The following is a 12,165-nucleotide window of genomic DNA, read 5'->3' on the forward strand; positions in this document are numbered from 1 at the left end:
TTTGCACCGTGATAAAAATTCCATGAACCGGGCCCCATATCTGCAATCAGAGGTTTAGTTGTTGGGACGTTGTATTTGAAGCACAACACATTTTAAATAAACTAAGACATTCACCACTTAGTGCTCCCAACTCTTCAATACCTCAGCCGCCGTCATGCACACCCCATGGCAGCACACATGACATTACAGATCATATGCATTTACCCACAGTTCCAACGGGGCATGAGGAACAAAAACAACAAAGGAGCGCTAGTACCCCAAACTCCTTAGGTTGAGTTTTATCCTTCATTGGAGCCAAAGCATAAAATACAGCCGAAATCCGTATGTTGTGTTATGTTACAAATTTTTATTGTTGAACCGTCATTTGGCATGAAAGTTTATTTTCAAAAGGCTTGTTCCATGCCAAGGAGCACAAGCCCTGACCTCCTGAGATATGGGGATTAGAACGAGCGAATGCATGTTTTGTTTTGTTTCACTTAAGAATTGATGATTAAATCTATACCAGTCCAACATTTACCATGTTAAAATAATACTGTGCCATATACTGTATTGCCAAACGGGGTTGCCCTTAGTGGCGGTAGCGCCCAGGCAGAAAAACAAAAATGTGCCCCTCACACCCTGCGTGCCCCAGGTCATGCAGGGGGGGGTGAATTATTTCAATAGATGCCGATGAAAAAGCTTTGGTGCCCTATTGTCTTAACTGCACCCCGAGTGCGGCCTTCTCACACCACGCCAGCTCGGGGGAGATCTTGAAAGACTCCCCCTGAGCAGGTGTGGCGGGGGGCTAATGGTGTCCCGGGCGGTTGTCCAGGTGGCACTGCCCTAAGGCTGGCTGTGTTATTAAACCTAGTAATGTTGTAGCCTAACGTAAAAGCATTTTGGTTCTTGACAAAACCTCCAGACTGCTATAAATGATCGAAATGTAAACTGTGTAGTCATGCCAATGAAACACTCAAAACATGTTCATACAATGATGCTAAATGTTTCAAAATAGGGGCTTTAATGAGTTGTCTTTCCTCGTTCGTGGTCTACATTTTAGACGGCCCAGGTTAACTCAGTTATGTTGGCAGCGCAGTGCGAGCCGTGAAGACATGGATAGGAGAACACATCCTGGTCCTTCATAATACAAATGTAAGACACCTTCCAGCATCCCACAATTCTGGAAAACATGCCACAAACACAAACGGCGTCCTAACTGGTATCACACAGGGATCAGACAATCCACAAGTGGTGGGACACGGCCACTACGACAAGACGATGCAAGAGGGATAGCAGGCTTGCATGGAGTTGGTAAAAGGACTGACCATGGACTCAAACCTTGATGTCTTTCTGGGGTTGCATGTATTTGCTTTAACTTTACTTTTGACTACATGTACTTATCAGCCTCCATTTTCCTTCCTGTGGATTTCTTTCTCTGTGCAATTATATCTATTACCAATATTTTGTTTTCCCTATACTTATAGATCTAACCATATCAGTTGTATTTGAACTCTATTTGGAGTTCCACATCATGGTCAGTTACTTCTGTTTAGGCTTGTTTGATTACCTCATCGGGGGCGGATATACTTCACTTGTTTCTGTATTGTCTCGATTTACCTGTATTTCTACTGTGTTCACTTGAGCATTTGATTGCAACTATTTGATTGACTTTTACTACTTACTCCCAGTTGCCTCGAGATTGTTACTTGTTTTTGTGTCTTTAGCCTATTTCTTATTCAATTGCCCATGAACATATCAATCAGCAGCACAATATTACTTTTTTGTCGATGATGTATTGTTGCTCATATGCACTGTTGAATCTGTGGGCTGAAAGAGTTTCTTTGTTAGACTGTGGCACTGAGGAAGGACCATCCAAGTGTGAAACATGTTGGTCTTTTCTTCATGTCCACAAGTAAATAAAGCAATTTCGTTTTAGGGGTGGACTGAGTGCTTCTTCAATGTCTTCATTCGTCTGTTGGCTCACTCCTCTCATTGGAGTCTGCATGGGGTTGAAGATTGCCCCAGATGAATAGTCTTTGTCTGTGGGCACAGCACAAGAGACTTTACCCAACCTCCAACATCATCAGTGTAGAGCGATAGGGAAATGCCAAGTCTGCACAGCACGATGCACAGGCACAGCACTTTGTGGGTAGAGAAAGCTATTCCCTACATAAATAGTGCATTTGAGAGATTCAGAATGATTTCCACCAAAGCATGAGTGGATGATGGAGGGGGGATAGCTCCGGGGCAATTCATTTGTCTTTGAACCACGACAAGGTGGAACAACACAGGTCTGAATCCCGATTCTGTGATGAGAAACCACTCGCTGGTATTAAGCGTGCTATAAATTAACAGTAAAAAAATATTAAATAAATGCACTGCATCAAGAACCAGACAAGAGAGTAACATGCATTTCATCAACAGAGCCACAAGGGTGGAGACAGTGCTTTCTCTGAGAATGCATGTGGAGAGAAGCAGCCGAATGTCTCTGCAGGAAGTCCCACCCCCCTACTTCCGGTATGTTGGGAGCCTGAGATTGCGCCATGCTTGACACCAGCAGTTGTAAACATATCACAGAGAATATTCAAAAGAAGATACTGTTTGAGAAAGCCCTATCAAATGTATTCCTGAAAGAACTCCCTAAAGGAATATGAGAAAGAACGAAAGAGGAGCCGGTGATGTCACACGAGATGAGCGTGGCGCACGAAGAAAATAGACCAAAGAGAATGCATCGACCTTATAGAAGCTGATGACGAAGTACAGAATCAAGTAAGCTTTTATTTGTGAATAGAAGGGTACATGCGTGTGATGCACTACAGAAAATGCAAGCCGTTCAATAACTGTACAGATGCAGCAACGCAAGTAGACTAAGTGATCACAGAAGCTGGCTTTATATAGCAAATAGATTGCAGGTGAAGCCACCATTGTATAGAAACTAGACTTCATTGTCATGAAGATTAGTAAGCTTGGACCCATGGAGAGGAAAAATCCGAGAGCTATGTCATAGTAAGAATTAGCCAAGATCGTGGACATGAGCAACAAGACTGTCTGGCCTGGTACCAAAGCTGAAGGCATCCAAGGCCAGTTACCTATCCTCAAAGGCAGTAAAACGTCAGAAGCTGAATCATTCCCTATTAAGGTGTAAAGAAAGAACACCAAGCATGCCAAATGTATTCATTTAAGACATTTAAATGCTGCAAATTGGGCTGAATTGTGGTCTTGAGTTGGGCATTGAATTTCAGAAACTACAATAGGGTGTGCCCATACTACATTATATTCCCAGAGGCAAGAATACACTGCAAGGCCAAGTTCAAAGACAATCTTCATGGCAGAGGGCTTGTGTGATGAGAGATGTAGGGCTAATTGGGTGGGGAGGTGAAGTCAAGTCCACCTCCTGGCACCTGGGTTTTAGCTCATGTGCTACTACATGAGCCGAATGTTCCAGACATACACAAGCATACCAACCAATTATAGAAGGCCATATAATAAAGAGTCTTATAGTTTGAGACCCAATAGTATACTGTGTACTTAATAAGTGTTGAAGATGACTTGTCCTAGAGGCAGGTACAAGTTGTCCATCTGACATTAGATACCAAATCACAATCCAACCCCTTATAGAAAGTATACCTAGATGTTCCCCTTAAGCTTATCACAATTCCTCTTAGGTTTTTCTTGTTTGCCACGAAGTATGATGTCACTTATGATGAATTTCTACTGTATAACTGTGATTTTTTAATGAAATTTACTGAGCGACTCGAGCGAACGTCTGTTGATGTCTGTTGTAACTCCCTGTTTTAGACAATTGATATTAAAACAGAAAAACCTTTGCCATCTTCCTGAATTGGTTCGATCATTTGGTGTCAGAGTTATTCTGCATCCCATCCACTGCATGCGTGCTAACAAAAGGGCTCCATGCTCACGTGGTAGCACTGCGGATGGTTTAAAAAGATCCAAACTTGTTTTGGCCCAGTCTTTCGGACGATCGAGTATCCGCCGCCATTAAACCAGAAGATTGCAGGGTTTCCTGTGGAGAGCAGCCAAATAGAAATAAAATGTGCAAGAAGAATCGAGACGGTGGGCAGGTCCCCCTTTGATTAAATCGTGGCACTCTGCGGACAGAAGGCGAAGTGGTTGGTTGGAGGAGGAGTCTATACCGAACAGACGAATGGTGAGTAGACTAAGTGGAATGACAAACTAAGGGGATGGATTGTGATAATTTTTAGTAATGGAAAATATTGTGTAAAGAGAGAATAGCACCTAGAGAGTACTGGCTCAAGGGAACTTTAGAAGTAGACGTCTCAACCTCCAGTGGGAGTAGAGTGAAATATATAACGCACAAACAGGTTCATTTAAGGTGATGTCTTAAAACCTTCCTTTCCCCTTCCAATCGACCACTTCGCCTTCCGTCTGCAGAGTGCCCAGATTTCATCAAAGCGGGACCTGCCTGTATAGGGTATTAAGGAAAGGCGAGGGGGAAAACAAGTATAATCACAGTGTTTTATAAGTGTGTAAAGTCGACTAGTTTGTCTGTTTGTTTTGTTGTTTAGAGATATCAAAGAGTGATAATAAAAAACAATTGTTGTGAAGTCATTGAAAAATAGTCAAAGAGCTATAAGGGACTACCTAGCAAAGAGGCTGGTACCAATCCAAGAGATAGAGATAGCTAACTGAGAAATTAGAGGCTTCAGCGGCGATTGTTGGTGCACGCTGATATTTGTTGTTTTAAGGCATTGAAAAAGTAGTGATTTAAAGGTTATTTATTGACAGTAAATTGATACTTGTCACCATAGGAGCCACTCCTCTTATGCACTTATGTAAGACACTGCCAACGCACATGCCCAAGCTCAAACAGTATAGTGCGGAATGGGTGAACGGCACAGCAGATAAAATGTTCATGCTGGGGCCACAAGGGGGATCACTGTCAAAAGGGATATTGCAACACATGACCACATACTTGCACGCTGCATACACAGGGAAGAAATTAGAGAAAAGGTTCGCTATTTTAGAGTTGTGGAAAATGTACCCGGAAGAGAGAGAGGATCTGCCACCTGAGGAATGGTTGCTTAGTCAGCATAAGGAGGAAAGTGTTGAGCCTTCAGCTCCTCTTACCTCGCTAGAAGTAAAAGATGTCAATAAGGAAGAGATAGGGTTGTATCCTTTAAAGGAACTGAAAGCGGCAACAGGGTATAGTAATCCAATATAAGACCCGCCCGCTTATAACAGTAATGATAGCCCAGAGGAGAATAAGAGAAAAGAAGAGATCTGTAAGACTATAGACAAAGAAGAAAAGAATGAGCAATCGAATATATCGACAGAAATCGTAAGAGAAATTAAGAGATGGAAGGGAGAGAAGGATAAAGCTGATGAGATAGCGCTCGTGCAGAACGAATGGATGGGTGGACAGATATTACTTAAAATTGATGGGAAAACCATTGAGGAAGTTAGGCAAAGGGAAGATAACGATGAGCAAGATACAAGGGACGGAATGAGAGAAAAGACTGAAAGAAGATGAGCAGAAAAGGAAGAACAGGGAACGGCGGGAACAGATGTATCAGAAAAAAGAAGAATGGGCAGAAGAGCAAAGAAAGTATGAGAATAGGCAGAGAGCAATGGATGATAGGGATAGAAAGGAAAAGAAGAGAGAAGAGGAACAAGCACAGAAATGAAGGGACAAAAAATACAGAGACGAAGGAAGGAAGAGGAAAAAAGAGAAGGCATAAGGAGGGAAGAACAAAGGCAAGAAGAAGACAGAATTAGATGGAAGGCAAGAAAACAAAGAGAACTAGATGGAGAAATAGAACGAGGGAGAAGACAGTGGGGTCTTGATGCCAGTATAGTTCTTAAAGAACCAGTTAGGCCAAGCTCACTAATACGATGGCATAGAACAGAAGAGTTCCTTCTGATAAAGGAAGTAACATCAGGGGAATCTAGAGCAGCGTTAGATGAAGAAAGAATTGATGCGGGAAGCATCGGAGAAAGGATCGATAAGGTCTACCAAGAATTAAAGGAAGGAAGTCATTATGGAATTCGAGGGAGAAGGGATCAATTCTTAGAATTTCAATCACGAACTGAAGAAGAAAATCTGTTTTGTCTTGAACAGAGAGCATTGTCTTTGAGTAGACTGAACCTAGACACGGGTGTAGGGATGATAGCCATACTAGTTGGGGAAAAGAAATGTCAGACAAGGAAAGAGAGTCCGTCTTTGACATAGGAGGAGGGAGCATGTGCGCCCCTGAAGGAAGCTTGCAAATGGACAAGGAAGTAAGATGGTCAGATTTGGAACAACCTAAGGATAGGACACCAGATCTTATACCATATCCAGGGCTTCACAGAGGACGATCGCATAGTGAGAAGGGAGAATCACCGCCATATGTGAGCAGGTTAAGATCGTTACCATCAAGAAGACGGTCAGGGACAATCGTCCCTGCCATGGATAGGTTAACGATGGGAACCGATAGTGGGTTGCGGTTTACGCAGTTTCCCTTATTAGAAAAAGGGGGAGCCAGACCACAGTATATTTTGTGGCCACAGATGGATAAGAATAATTTAAAATGCAAACTCCTGAGTTTGACTTCGGGCACTGGCAAATGGATATATGAGTTAGAAAAAATGACAGGAGGAAATATGTTGGCCATAAAGAACATTAAAGGCCTCCTTGCAGCTGTTCTTGTGGAGAGAGCTGATGACATATGGAGAAGAGCAGGGTATTCAAGTGTGACAGCACAAAACACAGCACATGATGGAGCACCGTTTAATAATTGCAGAGCAGATGTTTGGAGGGCACTCAGGGTACAGTATCCAAATACATCAGTTATGGGTGCGATTATGACACGTAAAATGAAAGAAGATGAAGAACCTTTTGCTTATATTCAGGATATTCAAGAGCAATGGCAGCTTGAAACTCGAGAGCCATGGGAAAAAATTGTTGTATTATTTTACCACATTTTATGGCAGGGTTGCGTGAGCCAGTACAGAGACAAATGAAGAAACAGGTGGGGATTGAAGCAAAACCATGGGCTGAGATACAGCTGATGATAGTGCATCACTGTCAGCTGTTGCAAGAGAAAAATAGGAAGAAAAATGAGGCCAGGAAGATTGAGGAAGTCAAGTTAGTTCAAAAGAAATTGTCAAAATATGCCCTAGAAGGGGCGGTTTTGAAGAGCAGAGAAGGATTGGGAATGCAGGAGGCAATGGGTACATCACAGGTGAATAATCAGTGCCCGGTGGACCAAGGTGGATATGGGTTTGTGTCACGAGGCAGAGGTATGGGTTATAGAGGAAGGGGAGGATTTCAAAATAATCAAGGTGGGTTCCAGAATATACAGAATGAGAATCAGAACAACCAAGGGGGATTTCTTAGACAAGCACCACCAGTATGTTGGACTTGTGGGATGACATGGCACATTGCACGCATATGTGGAAGCCAAGGGAATGTACGGAATGGCCAAGTCTCAAGAGGGGGGGGGCAGCTTATCCTCCACCATATAGCACACAATCTAGAGAAGGGTTTGCCCAAGATCACACAGTGTATCAGACACAAGAGCCGAGAGTGCAACAGATATAGCAACCAGAGCGAGTTCAAATGAACCCAACACAAGGGCAGTTGTAACAAGCCCCCATGCAGGCACAGTGTTACACTAACCTGGTCTCTGCAGACGCATTGGGACACGGTTGCAGCCCTTCCTGACCTTGAATCACCCCCTTCAGGCCTCTCACTCAGTAGAAAAGCTGTGAGCGGTGGTACGTGGTGATATTGCTCCTGCGTGGAGATAGGAGTGTGTGAGTGCGCCAATCTGTGATTGTTGTACCTCTCGAACCCTTCACCCCAAAGTACGGTTTCTGTGAGCATACGCCGGTCCATAAAGCTCACCTGTGAATTATGGAAGATAAGCTCTCCGTCCTGCTACTTCTGGCAGGGGCACGCCGAATGGGATCTAGTTCCTTCACTGATCCCTGATAAGGATTAGCCCAGTCCAACTGTGACTATGCTTCTCCTTATGATTGGTAAGTCTTTCTTGAGCTCTTGTGATGCTGTTTGTTCTGTTTAATGTCTTTATATCTTGCTCCTATTTATGCCCGCAACAATGTCTCTCTTTTGTTTTCTTCCCTTAGATGGAAATGTGCCCTCAATGCAGCTGTGAGACGCAAGATGCGGCCGGATGGAAGATGGATGCTACCACAATGTTCGACAGCAGGTAAGTGATGGTTTAAGGAAAGCACGAAGTATGGTGAAGTGCAACCTTAAACTGACTGTTTTTACGATGTCTAACCTTGTCTTCTGTTTGTCTTTGCAGGCGCTGCTGTCGATGATGGAGCGTGTCGTGCTGCAGTGCCAAGATGAAGATATCGGCGTTCTGGAAAGTGTAAAGATGAATACTTGGTTCGCCGAAGAGATGTACAGGTTAGAACAGCTTCCCCCAGTTGGTAAGTATGCTGGCAGGAAGAAGGATGTCCAGGAAGCAGGATCTTCAAAGGTAAGTCTGACCTCAGGCGACAGTGAGCGTTACGCTGCTTGCAAGTGCAGAATAACGCAAAGCGTCTGTCTTGAGGATCGGGCAGCTTATATAGCTGAGATTGTGGACACGCCCATTAGGGCCAGCTTACCAGCCACACCCTGCCACTCGTAGAGTGTGAGCACGTGCAAAGGCAATCCATTAGCATCCACACCCAAGAATATACTTGGGGCTGCTTAATGGATGGAATGTTCAAGGTAAATGCATCCTGCTTAATGGATGGAATGTTCAAGGTTAATGCACCTGAAGTGCTATGTCCATAATAAAATCTTTTTGGTGTTAAATGGATGTTCTTGTTTACTTTTGTTCATGAGCCTGGTGCCAAAGGTGCCAGGACAGTGTCCACCCAGGTCTCCTGTGCATGCGACGCCTGCATGCCTGTGCCCCTGACTTCATGAACATGACACACTGCAATATGCAAATATAGGACAAGCGCTGACACACAGAATAGGAGGTGCCACTGTAGTGGGAGGGAATCCCTTCACGGGAACAGGGCTATGTCTAAACCCACAATAGGACAGCTCACAGGGTGATATGATGTGTTCAGTACTATTTGTGACACCAAAACCCCAAGAGGAACCGAGGGTTGATGTGACAATAGGAGGCAAATCCTTTTCTTTTTTAGTAGACACCGGGGACACTTGTTCGTGTATACGAGAGGGAAAATATCCAATGTCGGGAATTGCCATGAATGCTCAATGGTTCTCGGGAGCTGCAAGTCGAGTTCCTTTTACCAATGAATTACCAGTCTCTATAGGAGAGTGTGACATGTATATTCCATTGTTATATTCGCAACAGACACCAGTTAATATTTTGGGAAGAGATTTAGGGGGTAATTCATAGAATTTAGCGCACAAGTGGCACACGCAGCTGGCGCACAGTGTGCGTGTGCGAATCTCTGTGCCAGCCGCGTGCGCTAAAATCCATTTCTGCGCACAGCGTATTCATGGATTTTAGCTACCAAAACCAGCCATGGCGCACAGTGGCGCAGCGACCATGCAGCAGCGCCAGTTACGCCCCCAAGTACACCCCTCGCGCAGGGAAAAGCCATCAAAATCCCCAATCCAGCGCAAAGGGCTGCGCTAACCCTGTACCAGTATACATGGCCGCCACACAGCACACGGCAAGCGGGGAACGTGTATTACTGGGGTTCGCAGGAAGTTTCACACGCGATTGGCCCTGTGCGAGTGGGGTACGTGTATTACTGGGGTTCGCGGGAAGTTTCACACGCGATTGGCCCTGTGCGAGTGGGGTACGTGTATAACTGGGGTGCGCGGAGAGTCCTACACGTGAATTGGCAGAGTGGGTCCTCCCAGGTGTTCCCTCTACACCCTCCACGGCCCCTGCAGGCAGCCCACACCACAGGGGACTACCCTGCACCCCTGGTCATGTCCCGCATGCAGCCCATCCATCATGGGCATGCCCCCCACTCATGTCCCACTCATGTCCCCCTGCACCCCACCCCCCAGCAGTGCAGGGCACCTGCCAGCAGGCCTCCACTCAAGTCCCACTCATGTCCCCCTGCACCCCCACCCCCCAGCAGTGCAGGACACCTGCCAGCAGGCCCCCACTCATGTCCCCCTGCACCCCCACCCCCCAGCAGTGCAGGCCACCTGCCAGCAGGCCCCCACTCATGTCCCACTCATGTCCCCCTGCACCCCCACCCCCCAGCAGTGCGGGGCACCTGCCAGCAGGCCCCCACTCATGTCCCCCTGCACCCCCACCCCCCAGCAGTGCAGGGCACCTGCCAGCAGGCCCCCACTCATGTCCCACTCATGTCACCCTGCCCCCACATCATGACAATCCTCAATCATGGCCCTTATGGCCAGCCTCCCCAGCCCAAAGACCCAACCAAGTATTGCATCCACCCACATAGAAAAGGCAATTACATGATACAACCCCAAAGGCAAGTATGTAAATGAACACATGTCCGTCACACACACACAATGGGTGCAAGTGAATGTGAAAACCCATATCATGACATGCATGAAACCAATGAGATAATACCACACATCGAAGTATGATGAAAAAAATGTATTAAACACAACATGAATGTAATTAAAAGAAAACACACAACAATGGGAATAATTAAAGAAATGCTGCATGTCCGTAAAAGAATAAAAGAAATCCAAAAGAAATGGTGTCCAAAGTCACAGTCCAAAAAAGCAAATCCAAGGTAAAAAAGAAAGTGAAATCCATTGCTCCATGGTGAAAATAAAAAAAATGAGAATAATCCAACGGTGAACTATGTACAAATGAACAATCCAAGGTCCATGAGCCCAACTGATGACATGAAACCTACCAAAAATACTACCTAATAAAAAACTATATACAAAAACGTGGTGCATTGTCCAAGCGCAACCAAAATAAAAAAAAAAGGAAAGGAAACCTAACACTATCTAACTATATAAATTGGCGGCGGGCAAGTCCTGCGGCTCACTCTGTGGTATCCCAGACCAGGGCATCATCGAACTCCATATCGATGTCCCGGAGGCGTGCCTCTGCCCTGGCCCTGAGGTCTCGCATGGGGGCACTCATGGCCTGTTCCAACTCCCTGCGAGTCGACTCGAGGCACTCTGCCCGCCTCAACGCCCGACGCATGGAGAACTCCACCCTCACCATGGTGTGCCGCGCCTCTTCCGCCCGCCGCTGCTCCACACCTATACGCTGGCCCAACCGCAGCCACACGGAAGACACATCCATTCCAGGGTCCTCCTGCCCTCTGGCCGATGCCTGCCCCCCTGATGTCGATGGCCCCGAGCCATCATTGCTCCCACCTAGAGCCTGCTCCTGCTGCTGTTCATGTGCCCTGTCCGATGATGCCTGCACATCCTCCATCAGCTGGTCTCCAGTTGTGGTGTCCACCCCTGCTGGACCGCCGACTCCCGACTGTGGCAGGGATGGGATCTCCACCAAGCTGGCTGTGTTGGTCAGGCCAGGTGCACAGGTGGCCCTGGTGGAATCTGGCCCGAAAGACGGCAGGGAGAACGACTGGCGCATAGTCTCCACAGAGGAGGAGAGGTCCGTCAGAGTGCGCATCACATGTAGGAACCCACCCACCAGGGCCCCTCCCAACAGTGCCACGTCGCGAGGCTGCTCTTCGTGATTGCATGCGTTCTCTGCCCAGGAAGAACGCACATCATCACGAATGTTACGCGTGCGCAACGCGACACCAATCAGGATGGAGCCCATACGTTCATGGGACCCCTCGTCCGCAGGTAGTGGAGAGGCAGATGACATGGCATTCTCCCCTATCTGCGGACGGGCCTGGGACGGGGGCTCCCTGCTGGTGCATGGTGGTGCAGTCAGAGAGTCAAGGACAGGGACATGCACAGGCCCCTCCGCGGTGACCTGTGCTGCCTCCTGACCCTGGCCCTGGACTGCACCACTTGCACCAGTGGTACTACCCCCACCAGGCCCCATGTGTGGCTCAGTAGCAGGCTCCTCCTCCTCTGTGGAGACCACCAACCTGGATGTCTCGTACCATCTTCCGCCACTGCAAGCCCCTGTGGGGGCTCACCCGGCCCTTCCGCCACAGCCGTAGTGGGAGACGCGGCACCAGCCCCCTCGCTCCCGGATGATGGCAAGTCCTGGGAGGGTGGCTGGGCCTTGCGTCGCCGCCCAGTAGAGGCATCCCCGCCGCTTGCCTCCACAGCGCCGTCTCTGCCCTCTT

General features: G+C 47.0%; 1 protein-coding gene across 1 annotated transcript in view; it reads right to left on the minus strand.

Annotated features, from left to right (window-relative positions):
• Positions 1 to 12,165, minus strand: part of AOAH (acyloxyacyl hydrolase) — a 1,097,690-nt gene that overhangs the window by 217,200 nt on the left and 868,325 nt on the right. The gene's annotated exons all lie outside the window — the stretch shown is intronic.

Source organism: Ambystoma mexicanum, chromosome 5p (assembly GCF_040938575.1).
Source record: "Ambystoma mexicanum isolate Mex_15411 chromosome 5p, UKY_AmexF1_1, whole genome shotgun sequence".
NCBI lineage: Eukaryota > Metazoa > Chordata > Amphibia > Caudata > Ambystomatidae > Ambystoma > Ambystoma mexicanum.